General features: G+C 37.3%; 2 long non-coding RNA genes across 2 annotated transcripts in view; both read right to left on the bottom strand.

Moving 5' to 3' along the window:
* The window catches only part of LOC106730591, a 359,458-nt gene that overhangs the window by 51,894 nt on the left and 288,538 nt on the right, over positions 1-19,026 (bottom strand). The window lies entirely within an intron of this gene.
* On the bottom strand, positions 257-6,980 carry LOC116665001. The gene is made up of 3 exons (XR_004321578.1): positions 6,969-6,980; positions 2,779-2,783; positions 257-1,647 (listed from the first exon to the last, which is right to left on the bottom strand). It is a non-coding gene; the product is annotated as an uncharacterized LOC116665001 (long non-coding RNA).

Raw genomic sequence — 19,026 nt, 5'->3', positions numbered from 1 at the left:
GCTTCCCATGAGGGCCGTAGAGGGAGGAACTCAAGGAGAAGACCATCTGGCCAGGGCAGTAGGTCCCACTTATTTAGCCATTAAAAAATACCAATCATATCATCATTTGTTATCTGATAAAAGAATGTATTTGAGAATACTTTGCTAGGATGAGGTGAGTCTGTATTCAGAGGCCTCTTGGAATCACAGTCATATTCTTATTTCATATAGAATAAGGTGTACTAGAGAGAATATAGATTTTGAAGGCAAATAATCCAGTTTTTATCACTTACGAGCTATGTTACAGGCTTTTCCAGCTTCTGTATGATACATGGGGAGTACAATAACTAACATGCACAGTCACTGCTAAGCCCAAATGATAAAAATATGCAAAGCATCTCACACACAGTTTAGTGCCCAAATGGTGTTCAAGAAATACTAGTTCCCTTCCCACCACTCCCACAACTAAACTTTTCCCTCAAGGATTATTTTTCATATGACCCATCCTGTGTGTCCCATCATGGCTGATGTCTGACAAGTACCAGCTAATGACATCCTGCCTTTGGATACTTAGGTAAAATTACCTCAATCATCTATATCACATTTTATGTAAAATTTCAGCCAATTCCCGAGAGCTTACATTCATGGTTATATGTCAGAACACTATTTTCTTCCCCAATGAATTCTCAAATTCCTTTGCACTGCACCATCTGCTGTCATGTGTTTCTCCCAATTCCATGTTGATCCTTATATCCAACAACTTCTTACCCTTGATTTCTACCAAAAAACCAAACACCTAATTACATGAGCAGCAGAGGTGAACGCTACAGAGACAGAACTTAGAGCAATATACACCCCTGTTCCTACACTTCCGCTTCCTGTCCAGAGTTGGAAATTTCTTACTGGACATTCTTTTCCTCAAGGTTCACTCAGTCCCTAACCCCATTGCTTAGCCTTTTTTCTCTTATTTATTTCCCTTCATTATTCTTGTTTGTTTAGCCCCACACCGAATTTACGTTCTCCTCTTAGTGTTTAGGTGTCTTACCTACATTTTCCCAGCTTGATTCTGTAGGAGCTCATCTTCCACCCTCTATTAACTTAGTAGAACTCATTCAGTGTCTTCACCAAGAGAAAACCTGATACCCACTATTAAAAGTGTATTTTTCTTATCACTTTAAGAGTATTGAGTACTCTTACTTACTGAAAGCAAATATTATTAATGATAATTTTTTCACATATAGACAATTAAAATATATATAAAGGTGAACTATCTTTCTACAGGGTGTCAACATATGCTTCATTTCTCTCTTTTTCCCTTTTTTTTTTTTTTTTTTTTTTGCCATAGCTGAACTACTTTTACCATTCATGGATTATCTGATTTTGACATATCACTTTCACATTATACCCTGAGTCTCTGTCTGAGAATAAATAAACCCTAACTTATTCTCACAGTCACAACAAGTTTTTCTACCACAGAACACTTAATACCAGAGAGTTCCAATGTTGCTATGATCCCAGCTAGACTGCAGCCGTCATGAAGGAAGCATTGCTAAATCGCTAAATCCCTGCAGTAGTGTTTGGGGGTCTCCAGTGCTGACGTGAGATCAAGGTTGGGGCTGAAGTTATCACAAGACTCAACTGAGATGTGTGTGTAGTATGACCTCTTCACTCCTGGGCCTGGCCCTTTAGTGCCCCTCTGTCTTTAGAAGGTGCTTGAATTTCTTTCTCGGTAGGTCAGGGCTCCAAGAGATTACAGCAGTAGATGCTAGTCTTCTAAAAGGCTGCGCATGGAACTAGCATAAGGCTACAGATTGAGTGTTCCTGTTCCCGCAGAATTCATGGTAAATCCTAATGCCCACTGTGATGGTATGCTGGAGGCAGAGTCTTTGGGAAATGAATAGGTTATGAATGCACAGCCTTTATGAATGGGATTACTGCCCTTATAAAAGAGACTCCAGAGAGCTCCCTTGCACCTTCCACCATGTGAAGGTACAATAAGAAAAGGGAAATCTGTGACTCAGTAAGTAGACTTTAATCCAGAACCCAGCCTTGCTGGCACCCTGATCTTAGACTTCCTAGCTTCCTGAACTGTGAGTGATAACTGATGTTTGTAAGCCTCTCTGTCTATGGTATTTTTGTTATAGAAGCCCGAATGGACTAAGACACAGTATCACTATTGGTCAGAAAAGTCCCTGGTAGGCTAGTCCAGATTCAAGGGAGGGAACTACATGCCACTTCTCGATTGGACAAATATCTTCAGCTGCAGCACATACATTGAGCCCTATTTAGGGATCAGGCTCCGTACAAAACCAAAAATATACATTATCTCACTTAATGCCCAAAACAACTCACTGAGGTAGGTACTGTCGTTGCCATGGTCACAGTCAGTGAGTTGTAGAGGATGCTACTGGTCCTTGTGGTCTGAATGACTAATGCCCAGGCTCTTTTTCACCATGACATACAGACTCTAATTTAATTCACTAAAAGATTCTACTAGGATGACTTACTGCCATCCATCTTCCAACGCATGGCCAGCAATGTTGATACGTTTTCATATACTTCTGGAAAGTCCAGATAGTTGATTTTGCAAATATCAGATTGTAATTCAACCTGCAATTGTGTGATTTTTTTTTTCAGTCCATTGCCAATTGACTCCATGAACCCATGATAGGACATTACACTTGGTCGTGGTTGCTTTCGAGAAGACAAAATCTACCTATGTTTATTTTCTGTTGGTTTTAAAAATTTCCAAATATATACATTGCTATCAAGTCACAAGCTTGGGTCAGGGCTTGAAACATCTGCTTGCCCAGGAGGGCAGGTCAGATAATTATTGGAAGCTCTTATTGTTCTTTTAATAGCAAACACGTTGACAAAATACTCCTGACTTCTAGCCAAATCTCTCCAACCTTAAATGTATGAGAAGTTACATTTGGAACATGAACAATTCAGTAAACTAGTATAACGGAGAAATATTATAGCTTCCTTTCTTTTATGAGAAACTTCCAGAGTTATCTGGAATATCCTGGATATCAAGCCTGTTAAGCAAAAAGCATTATTAATTTCGGCAGAAAGTTTCTTGCTGATATTAAAACATGATTAATTTTTTCCTAATTGAACTTTTCCATTTTCCCAAGAAGTCTGGGGAAAAAACTAAGACTTCCACACCTGTAGAAGTAAATAATTAAAATAGATGAGACTAAAATTTATTTTGTAAGGCACCTTACACCTTGAGATTGTATATTTTGGGGTGCTCTGTTCAAAACTGTCCCTCAAGTATACAAACAAAAAACATCATATAGACCTTAAGGCAATTTTACGGAACTTTAAGTTGTTTAATGCTTCCTTCTTGCCTAAAAACTACTTATTATTTGTAACTTTGACCCTTCCTACACTGTTGGTGGGAGTGTAGACTGGTGCAGCCACTATGGAGGACAGTATGGAGTTCCCTTAAAAAACTAAAAATAGATTTACCATGGGATCCAGCAATCTCAGTCCTGGGCATATACCCAGAGAAAAATAAAATTCAAAAAGACACATGCACCCCAATATTCAGAGCAGCACTATTTACAATAGCCAAGACACGGAAACAACCCAAATGCCCATCAACAGATGACTGGATAAAGATGTGATATATTTATACAATGGAACACTACTCAGCCATAAAAAATAAAATAATGCCATTTGCAACAACATGGATGGACCTGAAGATCATCATCACAAGTGAAGTAAGCCAGAAAGACAAAGAAAAATACCACATGGTATCACTTATATGTGGACTCTAAAAAAATAAATAAGGATACAAATGAAATACTTCTTATTTATAACTTAGATGATTGATTTCTTGAATATGTGTAAGCACATCTGACTGTCCTTTATGACTGGATTACTGCATTTTGTTGATTTTTTGTGGTTGGCTTTATTTCTTTGATAACTATGTAAGTTTAAAAAGCTAAAGCTCTAATCTGTTCTTAGAAACAATGATCAGTACATATATGTAAACAAAGTGCAGTATATTGTGTATATGTACTTACATGCAATATATAATGTATATGGTGCAGTCAAACTAATAATTCTACCTAATAAAACTGAAAAAGGAAAAAAAACTACTTTGACAAGCTGATAGTCTCAAAATTGATAAAAACAAGAAAATACTTCACCTTCTGACTTTCACATATTCAATGATACATTTTTCTTTTACTACACAGTTTAATCATTCTGTTAGTAACTCACTATAATTGAACACTGTTATCATAGATTAGTCATAACTTTCAATCCCACATGCATTTGCTTAAAAGGAAAGAATTTATTAGCCTCTCATGATCATGTCCTTGCAATGTGTCCCTAGGTTTATTTCATTACATTGTGTCTTAGAAGGACACATCCAGCATTTCAAATTCCCCCAGTGTCTGTGAGAGAGAATTCAGTGGTGGAGAATACTCAAAGGAGAATGTGAACTTGCAGTTTAAAATTAAAAACCAAATTATAATCCCTGGTAATGAGTCTTATTTCTTTTTCCTATTCTTCAATCCTCTTTAGAGACTCAGAAAATGGAATGGGGCCCAGAATTATGATAATTGCCCAGAGCATAATCGTCGAAATAGGGCACACAGTCTGACATCTTGAGTTCACTTCCTGGCTTACCCCTAGTTGGTTAGGAATTGTGTGTGGAGGAGGGTGTTTGAGTATGTGCTGATCTAACATGAATGTTTCTAAAAAAGGAGGAGCATGATGCTTTCTTTCAAATCTTTAACTAAAACTTACAGTGTAAAAAATGTATATAGTGTTGGGGATGGGAGAAATTATATAAAACATAGTCTAATATATATAAAGATTTTAGGATTAGACAAATTTCAGTGTGATTTCAGAGTAAAAGAGGACTTACTCTGGAGGTTCAAATTAGTACCAGGAATAACTGCAAACTTCATAATGAATCTTTTTCAAAATAAAGTTACAATTTTCTATCCACACTCAGTAATCAAGGTAGTCTTTGAATAATGAGTACTTTTTAAACTCTAAATACAATTCCTAAAATACGGTCTAAAACTGAAAGAGTTCAGGCTCCCTTTTGTCTCTAGTGACTTGACTAGTTCAGTTTCTAACCCACGTACAAGTCATCCCTGAATCATTCCATGAGTTAATATGCAAAATAATGACCAAAGCTGATGAACAAGGGACTTAGTAAAAATAAATTCCTGCTATGAGGAAGAAATAGAATTAGTTTATTAAATACCAAAAATAGTTATCAATATACACTGAAATACTGTCATATCTGTTGTAATAAAATTCAAGTATCTTCTGAAAGACTAAAAGAAATTGTAATCCAGTAGAGGAGAAACATGCAGACTGATCTATTGATCTATATGAAGTAAAAGGTAATCAGTTCATAACAGCCCACTAGTAACATTGTCTTTCATTCTAAGTCGAACGTAGAGGGGGAAAAAATGAGGGGACAGACAAGATAGCAATAAAGACAAAGAGAAGATACTGTTAAAACATCGTCCTTCAGCGAGTTTCCATCGCAGAGGATCATGCAGAACATTGTCAAGAGCAGGGACCAGGGCAGTCAGGATGTGACTGCTTGTGACTGGCAGTGACTGATATACTCGGTCGAGAATATTCTGCAGTAATTAGATTTAACTTTGATTTAACGGCATTTATTCATATTCACAGTGTATTGAGTACATTGGAATGGTGGGTTGATGCTCTGGAGAAAAAAGTAAACTCGTAAGAGAGCAGACTATTTTCTTGCATTACTGGTGAATCATTATCAACTGCAATACAGTGGTGCTCTCTCTTCAGTTTTAAGAGTGCTTAACAGTATTTATTCAATAACACTGAAAGACATTATGCTAGAGTTCCTAAACCCTTAGTAAACAAATGGAAAAGAGAAAAGTGTTCCAGTGAGACGTTCTCATATAATAATTTTGTTTACTTCCAAAGAGATTCAAGTTTTCGTATCCAAAAATCAAGCCCAATACAGTCAAATAATAACTTGGGTATGAAAAGTTACCTAAAGAATTTGACAGTATACGTAGCAAAACTAATTTGGTCCTGGAAAAAACAACCATGTCTAATACTCAACTCAGTGCCTTGATGATTCCTCAGTACTCCGTATTACTCTGACTTGTAATGAAGTGTCATTCTATGCTTTCACGGTCTTCATGTAAAGTTATACATTTTTATTTGTTCAAATTTAGATAAAAAATTAAAATAAAAATAGTAGTTGAAGCCATTTCTAGATTCAGAAATGCTAAGTACTTATTTTATCTTAAGTCTTTGAAATATCCAGCTCTATGCTAATGTTTGGCATTAACGCTGTAAAACCCTTAAACTAGGCAAAAGAACAGCCAAATGACAGACAAAATACACACCTGAAGATGCATTCTAGGATTTCAGAGCTGTGCTTTTAAATTACCTGGCATCATACATTTTCAGTGATTCAACTGGCATAAAAATTGTAAAATTTCTTGAGGTCTTAGGTTAACATATGGGGCATAACTGAAATACTAAACAATTACAGTACTGAAAAGAAACATAGTAGTTGGAGTCTGCACAGACAGATCGTTCAGGAATTTCTGAACCATACTGATGATTAATACATGTGAACAGACCTTAAAATATTTTATGCTACTAAATAAATGTGAGAGATTTTACTAATGGAAGTCTGAACTTAAACTACATGATTGTGAATGTGCCGAGGGGAGCAGATAGAGACACACGATGGAAGGTTTCTTCACAATGATGACCTAAAACTGGGCCTTGCAGTTTAAGCAAGGAACATTTATTTAAATGGTGAGGAGATCTAAAATATGAAGTCCAAATGTTGAAGAAAAAAAAAAAAAAAGAAATTTGGTTAATTTAGATTACAAAGCCAACTGCCTAAAAACTTGCAAGCTGCTAAATGTACAGGGGACTTTTATGTTAACCCTTTTACACTTTTTAAAGTCTCCCACTTCAGAAAGAATGCAGTTATGGAAGCTGATGACAGGAGCACACGTAGCACTATGTTGGTTCATTCTCTTTACTGGAAGTTAAATAAAATGTCCTTTTTGCACAGAAGAGGAAACACTGATTTTTCTCAACAAGCTATTTTAGTTGCTATACTAGGACAATTCAAAGAGAATCAGAGTCTCAAGAAATTATCAAGATATTTAGGTAACACAGTGTCCTCGTCAGAAAATCAGAACCTTAGCTTTAGTGGAAAAGATGATATTCCCGGTCAGAATAGCGTGGGTGGTGCAGTTGGGAATTCCCAGCTACCTCGTTTATCTAGTGCTGCAGAGTTTGTTTTGTGTTCACCCAACTGACTAGCAAAATCATGACTGGCAAAAGCAGGTTATTATCTAACATAATGATATCCAGTGTAACTCAAACAGTACTGGGTAAAAATAATTCAGTAAATGGAATTTCTACAAGGCATCCGGTACTGCTAACCACATTGGCTGACCTTAAATCTTTCTCAGTTAGTAATTACTTTTCTGAATTGATTTACCCAAATATTTAAGAAATAGCAGTGTGGTGATATCATCCACTGAGATATTACTGCTGTTACGTTTTCTATGTTTTCATTCTTTTTTCGTTTAGAAAGTTTTACTAGCCTGAAACTTAATGCCGTTTGCACATTTATTCTACTTTGTCAAGTTTTTGTAATTCTTAGAAAAATGCTCTTGTGAAGGCCTTCTCATCCCACAGACAGGAATTAAGGTTACCTTTATTTCTAGACCTAGAATTTTATCTATACATTAAGAAATCAATACAGAAAAGTTTCTTCTCACCTATCTTGTGACCCACACATATGATCAGCAAGAGAAAGCAGGAGCTATTTTTATCTTTAGTTTAAGAAATGAGGTAAATCATGTGCATGTATACTGATCACTGAATTTTATTTTGGTGTACAAGTAAAAACCTGCATTGTTGGCAAAAAGAAAGGAAAAAAAAAAAAACCTGCCATTGGGTAAAGTTGAAATTCCCACCTGGGTTCTAAAGCCAATCTATTGCTGGGTTCAATCCTCAGTATCTCTATTAAAATAAATAAAATTACCTTTCCCCATAAAAAAAATTAAAATTAAAAAAAATTTAAAGTGAATCTATTGGAATCTTGTAAATTAACTTTTACTTGTATAAGTAACTGTTTCTTTAAACATACGCTTTTTTTTATTGAAGTACAGTCAGTGTACAATGTTGTGTTAATTTCTGGTGTACATCATATATATACATACATATATTCCTTTTCATATTCTTTTTCATTATAGGCTACTTCATGATATTGAATATAGCTCCCTGTGCTATACAGTATAAACCTGTTTATTTTATATGTGTTAGTTAGTATCTGCAAATCTCAAACTCCCAATTTACCCCTTCCCACTCTCTTTCCCCCCGGTCACCATAAGTTTGTTTTCTATGTCTGTGAGTCTGTTTCTGTTTTGTAAATAAGTTTGTCTTTTTCTTTTTTCTTTAGATTCCACATAGGAGTGATATCATATGGTATTTTTCTTTCTCTTTCTGGCTTAGGTCATTTAGAATGACAATCTCCAGGCCCATCCATGTTGCTGCAGATGGCATTATTTTATTCTTTTATGGCTGAGTAGTATTCTATTGTGTAACTATACCACAACTTCTCTATTCAGTCATCTGTCAATGGACCTTTTGGTGGTTTCCATGTCCTAGCTCCTATAAATAGTGCTACTATGAACATTGGGGTGCTGAATATAAGATTATTGAAACTAATGTTACTAGAGCAGAATTTGAGGCAACAATCTTAGATTTTTATTAATGATTTTGGAACATAAATACAACCTTGAATTTTCCTTTTAAGTCACATGATGTATTTATCTGATTGAGAAAAGTAAAATGCATCTCTGGTGGCCACAAAGTCCTCTCTATAGGAATCTAAAAGACCTGTATCTACTGTATCTGCTGGTACCAGTCAGACAGCAAAGATCAAGGGCATGGAAGCCAAAAGGGAAATTCAACCAAGAAGACCCCTGCAAATAGGGAAAAGGGAAAACAGTTAAAGAAGCCAAGATGAACTTACAGAAAAAAATGTCAAAAGTGAATCTATAGAAAATACCCAGTGGTGTACGTATCCAGGAACTGATACAGAGGGGACAGCACCTGAACATCTTCTAGGAAAGCTACTCTGAATCCATTTCAGTGTAGGAGTCCAACGGACCTTCGTTTCACTCTAAGGTTTTCACTGCTCTAGGCCTTCAGACTGAGAATCCAGGATGACAAAGAAAAGGTACAGTGTCTTCTAAGTAATAGCCCTTCTGCTACCGGAAAACAGAAATACCAGTCTTCAATAGTCTTTTCAATCCTAACCACATATCAGCTCTTCCCTCAAAATTCAAATGGTAGAGTTGGTCCTTCATGATTCTAGTCTTTTCTCTTTGTTATGTGAATGGGTTTTTTTTCCGTTTGTTTTAATAACACATGAGCCCCAAATAAACCCAACACTACAGATCTTGACAGAGCAATACATAACACACTGGTACTGTCTTAATTAAGCACAATTTTTTAAATTGCCAGATTTCAGGTAATATTATTTTATCTTTTCTGATAGCCAAATCAAGCTATAGGATTGTATTTAGGTCTGAATTAACAGAGCACATTGAATGTCTTAACTAAGTATATAGTTATTTCCTCGGCATATTTTTGTGTATTTAAATAATTGGCAGAATCCTTGAGGACAACTTTAACATATCCTACTACCAGGAATGATATTTTTATGTGCCCAGTATGGAGTTTTTGAATAGATGACCCAATGATTACTAAAAAATGTAAAGCTAAACACACACACAGATGGCATTATCTTAATATATCACTCACTTAAATGAACATATAAAGCATGTGGATAAGAAGTACCTTTTGTTTTTTTCAATCCACATGTTCACTCCTACCCCATGAGTCTTTCAAATTTTAATAAAATATGAACAAAAATCAAACATAATTTAGTAATAAGCATCCTACTATTAGCACATAAAGATTTTTCTCTCCCCAGAATTTACATGTATTTTTCAGCTGCATCTTCCCATCATGTTACTGATTTTTTCAAGCAAATATGACACTCGTGATCCAATTACCCATTTTTTTTAAACTGAAATAAACAAGATGTATTATCTTTCCAAGTTCATCCAAATGACCATTTTGAGTTGAAAAAAACAAAATGTCATGCAGCTTGAAATAAAAATTATGGCTCTCTCAATTCAGAACTAGTTAGAATGTTGATTTTTTCTGGTGTTGGACTTGCTCTATACTAGAAAATTAAATGTAAAATTTAAAAATGTGATTGTGTATCCAAAAAACATCCTAGTTAAAAACAACTTCATTTGAATTTAGTGACTGTAGTGTGTACCTGGGTACAGAGGAGAGACCACAGACGTCAGCAGTGTCAGGGCTTCTGCATGACTTTCACTTCCACTGCTACCAGTCGTCAGAGCTGTGGCGCAGGGTACTTCACTCCCTGACAAAATGCTGTTGGCATTCTTTTGGGGAGGATAATTAGGCTTTTTTATTTGTTTATTCTTTTTTTATTTTAAATGGAGGTACTGGGGATTGAACCCAGGGTCTCGTGCATGCTAAGTACACTGTCTACCACTGAGCTACACACCCCACCCCCCGCCGATATTGGCATTCTTGAATGTAAATACTTTTTAACTAAGAACAAGAAATTATTCCACCTTAAAAAAAAAAAACTTTATTCTTTTTGTTCAGCTTGGGTGATCTCACTGACTTTCATTGTTTTAACTTCTACCTGTAAGTTCATAATTCCTAAATAAGTATCTTCCAGCAAACACTTCATCTCAAATTCCACAAGTGCACTTGCTTGAGATTTTCGTCTTTTATAGCATCAGCAATTCCAGTTCAACCTGCTCAACCTGAACTCATAATCTTCCTCCCTCACTTTTTCTCTTCCTGTATCTTGCTGACTCCCAACTTCATCCACTACTGTCTAGCACACTCATTTTTTTTTCTCCTCTGCTTTAGCTACAAGAATGATTGTTCTTGAGAAGTCAACCTTGCCATTCTCTTGCTTCAGTACTTTTGTGACTCCCAATAATTTACAAGTTAGTTTTAAGGAATCTGAATTCTATCTTCCAGGACCTCCATGTAGTATGAACCTTGCCTACCTCTCCAGTTTCAGCCCTCGCCATTTCTTCACTGCTACTTTTTGCTCACACTGAATTGTCGGTAGTTCTCCACAAACATCAGGATTCCAGTTACCCTGACTTTCATGTTTGTCTAGTCATTTATACTCTCCTGTCCCCTCTAACTAATTAACATCATTTAAGAGACAGATTAGGTATCATCTCCTACAGAAAACAAAACTCTTCTCCAGTTCCTTTTCTTCATCTCCTCTGATTAATATGCAATAAAGACCCAGTAACAATTTCATTGCTGTACATCCAGTTAATTTTTTAATTATCTCTACCTATATCTATGTTCCTTATGTCTCTTTGGTTCTTACCATTTGATTCCTAAGCATATAAGAGGCATTCAGTGAAGCTCCAAAGGGCAAATGAATAAATATATGACATCTGAGCTAGGCTTTAAAAAGATAAGCAAGACAGGGACTCATGCATATTTCAGAAAAGTTGTTTCAGGCAATGACATACCTGAGCCCAAGCATGAGGAGGAAAGCAGAGCCCATGTAAGTCGGGTTCAAGCCAGTCAAAATGAAAATGGTTAAGACAGCAATGGCTACTGCCACCCGGCTGTGTCCTCTCCGGGTACTTTCAAGTGTCAGGAGAGCCTATCCAATCCAGGTAGTCCTCTTTACCCCAGCCCTTTATATAGGTAACAAAAGAATTCATTAAGAATAGTATGATCCAGTAATCCCACTCCTGGGCATATATCTGGAGGGAACTCTAATTTGAAAAGAATGCACCCCAATGTTCATAGCAGCACTATATACGATAGCCAAGACATGGAAACAACCTAAATACCCATCAACAGATGACTGGATAAAGAAGTTGTGGTATATTTATACAATGGAATACTATCCAGCCATAAAAATAATAAAAGAATGCCATTCGCAGCAACATGGATGGACCTAGAGATCATCATTCTAAGTGAACTAAGCCAGAAAGAGAAAGAAAAATACCAGATGATATCACTCATATGTGGAATCTAAAAAAAGAAAAAAAGAGGGCACTAATGAACTCATCTACAAAACAGAAACAGACTTGCAGACATAGTAAACAATCTAATGGCTACTGGGGGAAAGAGGGTGGGAAGGGATAAATTTGGGAGTTTGGTATTTGCAAATGTTAGCCACTATATATAAAAATAGATTTAAAAAAATGAATAGCACAGAACTATATTCAATATCTTATAATAACCTTTAATTAAAAAATATGAAAATGAATATATGTATGTCCCTATATGACTGAAGCACTGTGCTGTACACCAGAAATTGACACATTGTAACTGACCATACTTCAGTTAAAAAAAAAAAAAAAAAAGACTGAATTCATACTTTACAATAAGTACTATCTAAAATCAACCAAAGGATCATTTCATAATAATACCGTATCAAGAAGAGAGTCCTATTTCCAATTCTTACTTGATCAGGAACCAATAAGTCTTGTTAATGATTATGAACATTAATCATCTGTCAATGTTCTAAGAGAACGTCTCTGCTCTGGGCCTCACTGAAGTCTCCCTCACACTGACTTCACACCACACCACTCTGTGCTAAGTGTTTCAGCCTTGCATTGCAGAATTTCTCTGTCTCCGCTTTAAGGTCACCTTAAGTACTTTTTTTTTTTAAACATCAAAGTGATGGTTAAGCTAGTTTTGCTCCTCTCTGTTATGTGCTACAAAATGTCTGGCCTGCATTACTTGGTACTGTGGACTGACTTCTTTCTATTTGGGAGGACCTGAATTTTTCCGTCTCTAATCTTAGGACATTGTGTTCTCTAGCCATCTGTTTCTGGGTTCTGCCTACACAGCAGAGATGGGGAAAAAAGAGTTTTATATCCTTCTTTTGCTAGGAAGAGTAATTTCCAGATTGACTGAACGAACAGCAGAACCCTTACCACATAGGAATGTGGAGGTTGTGACATTTCAGGTGTAACACAGTGACACCCACCCCTGCATCCATCAACTCAGTTCATCTCCAGTAGACAACTTCATACTCAATGTCAGGGAACTTAAGAGGGAACATCTGTGGCAGCAAAATACAATTTATGAAGCTACTACATTTGGAAAGTCAGATGAAGTCAAAAATCATGGCAAGCTTTAAATGAAAGGTCTTTATACAGACTGAATAAAACAAGTAAAGGAAATCTCAGGAAACGAGTAACATCAAGACAGTGATGTTTCTCAGGACAGTAAGATACATCTTATTTTTACTTTTATCCTGAGACTCCTAAGTGGGATGCGAGTACTGTCAACATGTACATTAGTATGGTCATAACCGTATCATGTGCTTCAAAATTCTAAATAGATTTTAAAAAATTAGTTGGAATTTTCCACTGGGAGATGTGACTTTCTCATAACCTACAACAGAGACTTTATTTTTTCAGGTTGTTTTAATACTAAAAGTGAATTGCTCCCGAGCATCTATGCATTTATACAAGTCGTATCCACAGCAGTTACTGCTGAAGGACAGCCGCACCTGCTGAAAGCGTAAAAACTGGCGTGGATTTACCCTTGGAAATTGCAAACTCATAGTGGCATGTGTTCTGTTTGATAACAGTGTTACTTGGCAGAACAAATTAGTGATGTTCAGTCAACACCAAAAAGGCACACTGGAACATATCTGACAAAGTTATTTTGACATGTGGAAAATGTGGCATGTATATATAAAAAAAGATCCATTTGAGTTTAGTTTTATCCAAGTTTGATCTTATTTAGACAAATGTTACATCTATAATTTTAATGAGATATTCTTAGCATTTAATTATCAGTTATTCATTGAAATATTTCAGCTATCATGACACTATTATTTTTTCTCTGAGTTCTCTGTATAGTGTACGATACCTCTATTTCAAAGATGAAGGAAAATGGCCAGTAGTGTCATAATATTGTAAAACATACTATATATATATATATGTATATATATATAAAATTTATTGAAATATCCTGATACGATAAAATATTCACCTATCTTGTTCACATTGGTTATTTTATTAGTACTCCTTGCCTTTAAACAAGAGTCAAGACCCTTTTATTTTTAAGTATGTAAGATTTGTTACCTCAATATTTCAATGTTCTAGATATAAAACCCTCATGATAGGCTGAACACATATACAAGAATGACTTTCAAAGATATTTTCTTTTGAAAAATAGCAGTATATTGAAATATAATGCCAACTTTAAATTGTAATCATAAAATGTTTAAAGACTCAGACCATTTGCTCTCATTTTTAGTTCAAAAACATAAAATGCTACCAAAATCTCCATATGAATGGATGTTTGTGACACTGTAGAGGTACTGTGGTCTGCCACCCAGACCTTCTCTTTAGGGCTGAAGCATCCATCCTGCAGATGCAAGGACTTCTGCCTTTTGAATCAAGGAGATTCAACCTCCTTGCCACAATTTTAAATACCCCTGAAAGACTGGATCTTTAGAGCTCCACTGGGGTCTGAGGAGGACGGTGCTGAAAATACTTTTCACACTCCCCCTCTGCCTACCCTTACTTCCCTCTCTTACAGGAATTGTTGATATTTCCCAGTGTACCTACTGCATATAAATGTCTATCTTGGAATCTATTCTCTGGTAAAATGACCTATGAAAATGAGGGCTGGGAAACAGGCACTAAAATGATAAAGTGAGGGATAAGAAATTTCTTTGAAACTATACCATTCACTGTCCAGATACCATCTATCACTGGTATGAGATAAAACAAAGAGATTCTGGCATATTGTTTCCTCCACTGGTGAGCTGTGATAGGATAGCATGGAAGGGAATGCTTTGGTGGGTCCACTAGTACACACATCCCCAGAGCTTCAGGGAAATGGCAGTTTTAATTATTATAGAACCAAATGGCTCTTGCTGGATGCTATTGATACATTAAAGAAAAAATATAAAAAGAAAAGTAGAAGATGATCAATTACTAATTCCAGGTAAGTCTGAAATCTACAAAATCTCCTGGCAAAGTATAAACACGTCTTATCTCCTGCATCCTGAAGGTAGTAAATGCTGCAGATTGGACCCAGAATGTAAGAATAGAAAAGCTCCTAAGAGGACTGAATTCTCACCTCCAGCAAGTCTACTATGCCAAAGTCAGAATCTAAGATTAAGTTTGGAAAATATTTATCTACAAACCAAAGTATATTAAATCTCCACATGCTGCAGAACCCTTTAGTCCTGCAAAAGTGACGCAGTGCTCTTTTGTTAATGGCCGTTGCTCCTTCCACTTGCCAGAACATAAGTCAGTATTTATATGCAGGCACTCTTCATGATGCAGTATTTAAAATGCTAGCAAGGGCCTAAGGAGATAGGTGCTAACATTCTTTTAGGGTGACTCTAGAATCATAGAAAAAGCAATTGGCCATATTCAGTTAAATAAAAATGACAAAAGTACCATAGAAAATCGCAGAAGAGTTCAAAAGACTCAGACTAGACATGCTAGAGCAGGTAGACTATGTAAAGTCAGAAAAGTTAAAAAAAAAAAAAAAGGATAACTGTGTTTCACTGAGAACACCTGGAGGACCCTCTGTTTAGCAGAGTGATAAGAAATTTGTTTGTGAGAAGGGCACCAGCATTATTAAGAAGCTCAGTGGTGGCTGTCTTCTGTAGGACAAGGATAACAGTAGGATGTGCTGTTGCAGAAATGGATTCCCTGATGGCAATGGGGATGATACCATCTCCCAGATAGTAGAGGCCATATGGTGTTACTTAACCATCAGAGACAAAGTTGGAGCAATTATCCTAATGAGCAGCAAGGCTGAACTGGCAGCATGAGTCTGTGGCCCGACTCACAGAGCCTTGGAAATGGTTAACAGAACACAGTGTCCCTAGGGAAAAGACAAGGTATTGCTCAATCAACACAAAGAAATCAAGGATGATCAGGAGGCTAAGAGTGGCTACCCTGATAAAACTCACAATCCCGGCAAAGCATGCAGACCTAAGCCAATTCACAGGCCCAGCCACCTGAGTAAAGGACAGGTCAGGTCCCCTAGAGAAGGACCCTGTCTTACTACAGGGAGGGTATATAGGAACATCTCCTCCACCACTTTACCAGAGGAACCTGTGGCCGTTTAACTTCACACTGAGGAAACGGGAATAGGTCAGTTTTTTTTTTTTATGACTCTTGGACATAATGTCTGAGTTGACAACTTATACCTGGAAAACTGAAGTATCTCCATGTCAACTCCCTATCTCCACCTGTTATAACGAAGGAATGTGGAAGGCAGGCAGTCATCCGTGTCCTGGCCCGGGTCTGGCTCCCATGTGTCTATAAGGTCCACAAATCTATTTTATAGTCATTTCCCTGGCCCCTAAATGTTTAATTGGAATGGATACATAGGATAATTGTCAGAATTCCCCCACTGGTTCCATGGTTTGTGAGGCAAGAGCTATAATAGTGGGGAGAACCAGATGGGAACCTCTGAAAACTAACCCCCCTCTCAGCCAAGATATTAAATTAAGTAACCAGACTGTATCTCAAGAAGAATTAGCTAAATATTTACAAGATAAAGTACTGACGGTCCCATCAGGTCCTCCTTTACTTTCCACGTTGGCCCCAGCACAAAGAGATCTTGAAGGACAATGATGGACTACTGCAGACCCGATCAGGTAGTAGCCCCAACTGCAGAGCCTGCTGCGCTATTTTTGCTACATAAATCAACAGACCTGAGGTAAACTATCAACTGGAAGAATGCATCTTTTTCCTACACCTATTAAGAAGCAGTTCACATTCACATGAGAACAACTACAGTATATATTTCAAGCTTTTCCCCAGAGCTAGGTTTGCCCTCCTGCACTCTGCTACAGTCTCTGAAGTGCTCTACAACATTTAGCTAATCTTCAGAATGTGACACAAGTCCATACATGGATGACTCCATGTTGATCTGATGAGGTAACTGTTTCATTAGTTTGGTTAATTAAATGAAAGCATATTAGTCAAGCCAACATACACTTCTGTGCTAAATATGTTGGAGGGCTTCATAAAGAACGTACACTCTAGAAGATCTGCATCAGTGAACTTTTTATATTTCCTATGGTCTGGGGCATTCCAGGACACATCCTCTGTAAAGGACACATTATTGTAGCACATCTCCCACCACTAAGGAAACAGTACTTAGCTGAACTCTGCAGGATCTAGAGGCAGTATAATCAGGATTCGAGAATATTGCTCCAAATCCAGTAAATACATATACTGGATTAAATAAAGGCTGCCTAGTTTTTGTGGGACCAATAAAAGAACAGAGCCCTACAGCAGGCCCAGTTTTCAGTGCAAACATCTCTGCCTCCTGGGCCATATGATCCAGCAGACCGTATGGTTTTGGAGGAGTGTACGGTACAAAAAGATTCGATGTAGAGAATTCTCCAGCAGTAAAATTACAACACAGACTCCTAGGGTCCTTGATCAAGACTGTGCCATCTACAGCAAAGAGTTAAATATCACTTGAAAAGTAACCTGTATTGTCCTTCTGGGCTTTGACAAATGGCCATGCAGCCAGGACACCTTATAATGAGTTGCATTATGTCCAAATATAGGGTGGACCCAAGAACAATCCCTCATAAGATCAAATGGAACACGTGGGACAGGGCATGAGCAGGTCCAGAGGACACGAGGGTCTGTTCATAAACAGTTGGAACAGATTTTGGTCTCTTACTGTCTCTCAGCTCATAGCTATGACTATGTCAGGGGAAGATCCCTTAAGACTGGATGATGAGGGAAAGAAAGCAAGACTTGGTCAACCTGGGATCTTAGGTACATCAGTTCAGTATGTGAATTTGAATGAAAAATGCTGAGAGAGGTCATCTTCACTCATAGATGACCATGAAAGGAGAATACTTGCAATGGTCAAAGCTTTGGACAGGATAGAACATCCAGCTCATGTGGGGAAATGGCCTGAAATAAGAATATAATCTCATATGCAGCAGTGAATGACTTGGTCATAAACTTGCAAAGAGAAAGGCTGGAAGACTAGAGGTCTGGTGAAAATGTTCGTCTATACATCTACGAGAACTTCTTTCTCTTGTATATGAAAGGCCACCCAAGAGCATCCACCACAGAAGTGGCACTAATAACATGGACAGAATGACTCAGCCATTTGCCATCTGCCAGCCTCTGTCATTGGCCATCACAGTGCTCTGGACTGATGAACAGAGTAGCACTGATGGAAGCATAGGGCCAATAACGCGGGTCCCATTCACTAAGGCTGATTTAACTACTGCCAGTACTTAGAAGGTCTAAATTGTCAGCAACAGAGATTAAATCTCAGGTCTCAAAATACAATGGGACATCAGTAAATATTTAACAACTGTATCAAAGGGAAAAAAGCCCTTATTTCTGTGGCATTAATATTTCCAGCCAGGTGAATTTGAAGTTACCAACAGGACATTACTGAATCAACAGGCATGAAGCGGTGCACACAGTCACCAGTTGAGACACAACTCCAGCCAGCTATAGCTGAGCACTGCCAACGTGCCACTATCCCTCCAGGCAGGAGACCAACAGGAGCATGGTGGCAAGAGATATTCATACACACATACATACGTACGTATGTGTGTACATCTCCCATCACTGGCTGCTTCTCCTCCTACCCACAGGGCTTCAGTGAGCACTCATAGCTATGTAAAGGTACTATCGTGTTTGATTCCCCTACATGAGATCCCAGATAACATAATGAACACAGAAGAGCCTCTTCCCAGCAAAGCATATGCTGTTGTGGGAACATGATCATGCGATATAGTGGTTCTACAACACATCATACCAGAAGCTGCTGGCCTGATAAAGCAATTAAATGACTTGGAAGGTGCAGCTGCCTGCTTAGAAATGATAATATTGGGAGCATAAGGCATCATCCTCCAGGACTCAGAATGTATTGCAAATCAATTACAGTTAGATTTCTTTAATAGGTTGA

The sequence above is a fragment of the Camelus ferus genome, chromosome 7 (genome assembly GCF_009834535.1).
Source record: "Camelus ferus isolate YT-003-E chromosome 7, BCGSAC_Cfer_1.0, whole genome shotgun sequence".
NCBI lineage: Eukaryota > Metazoa > Chordata > Mammalia > Artiodactyla > Camelidae > Camelus > Camelus ferus.
This window is presented reverse-complemented; position numbering and strand designations above follow the sequence as displayed.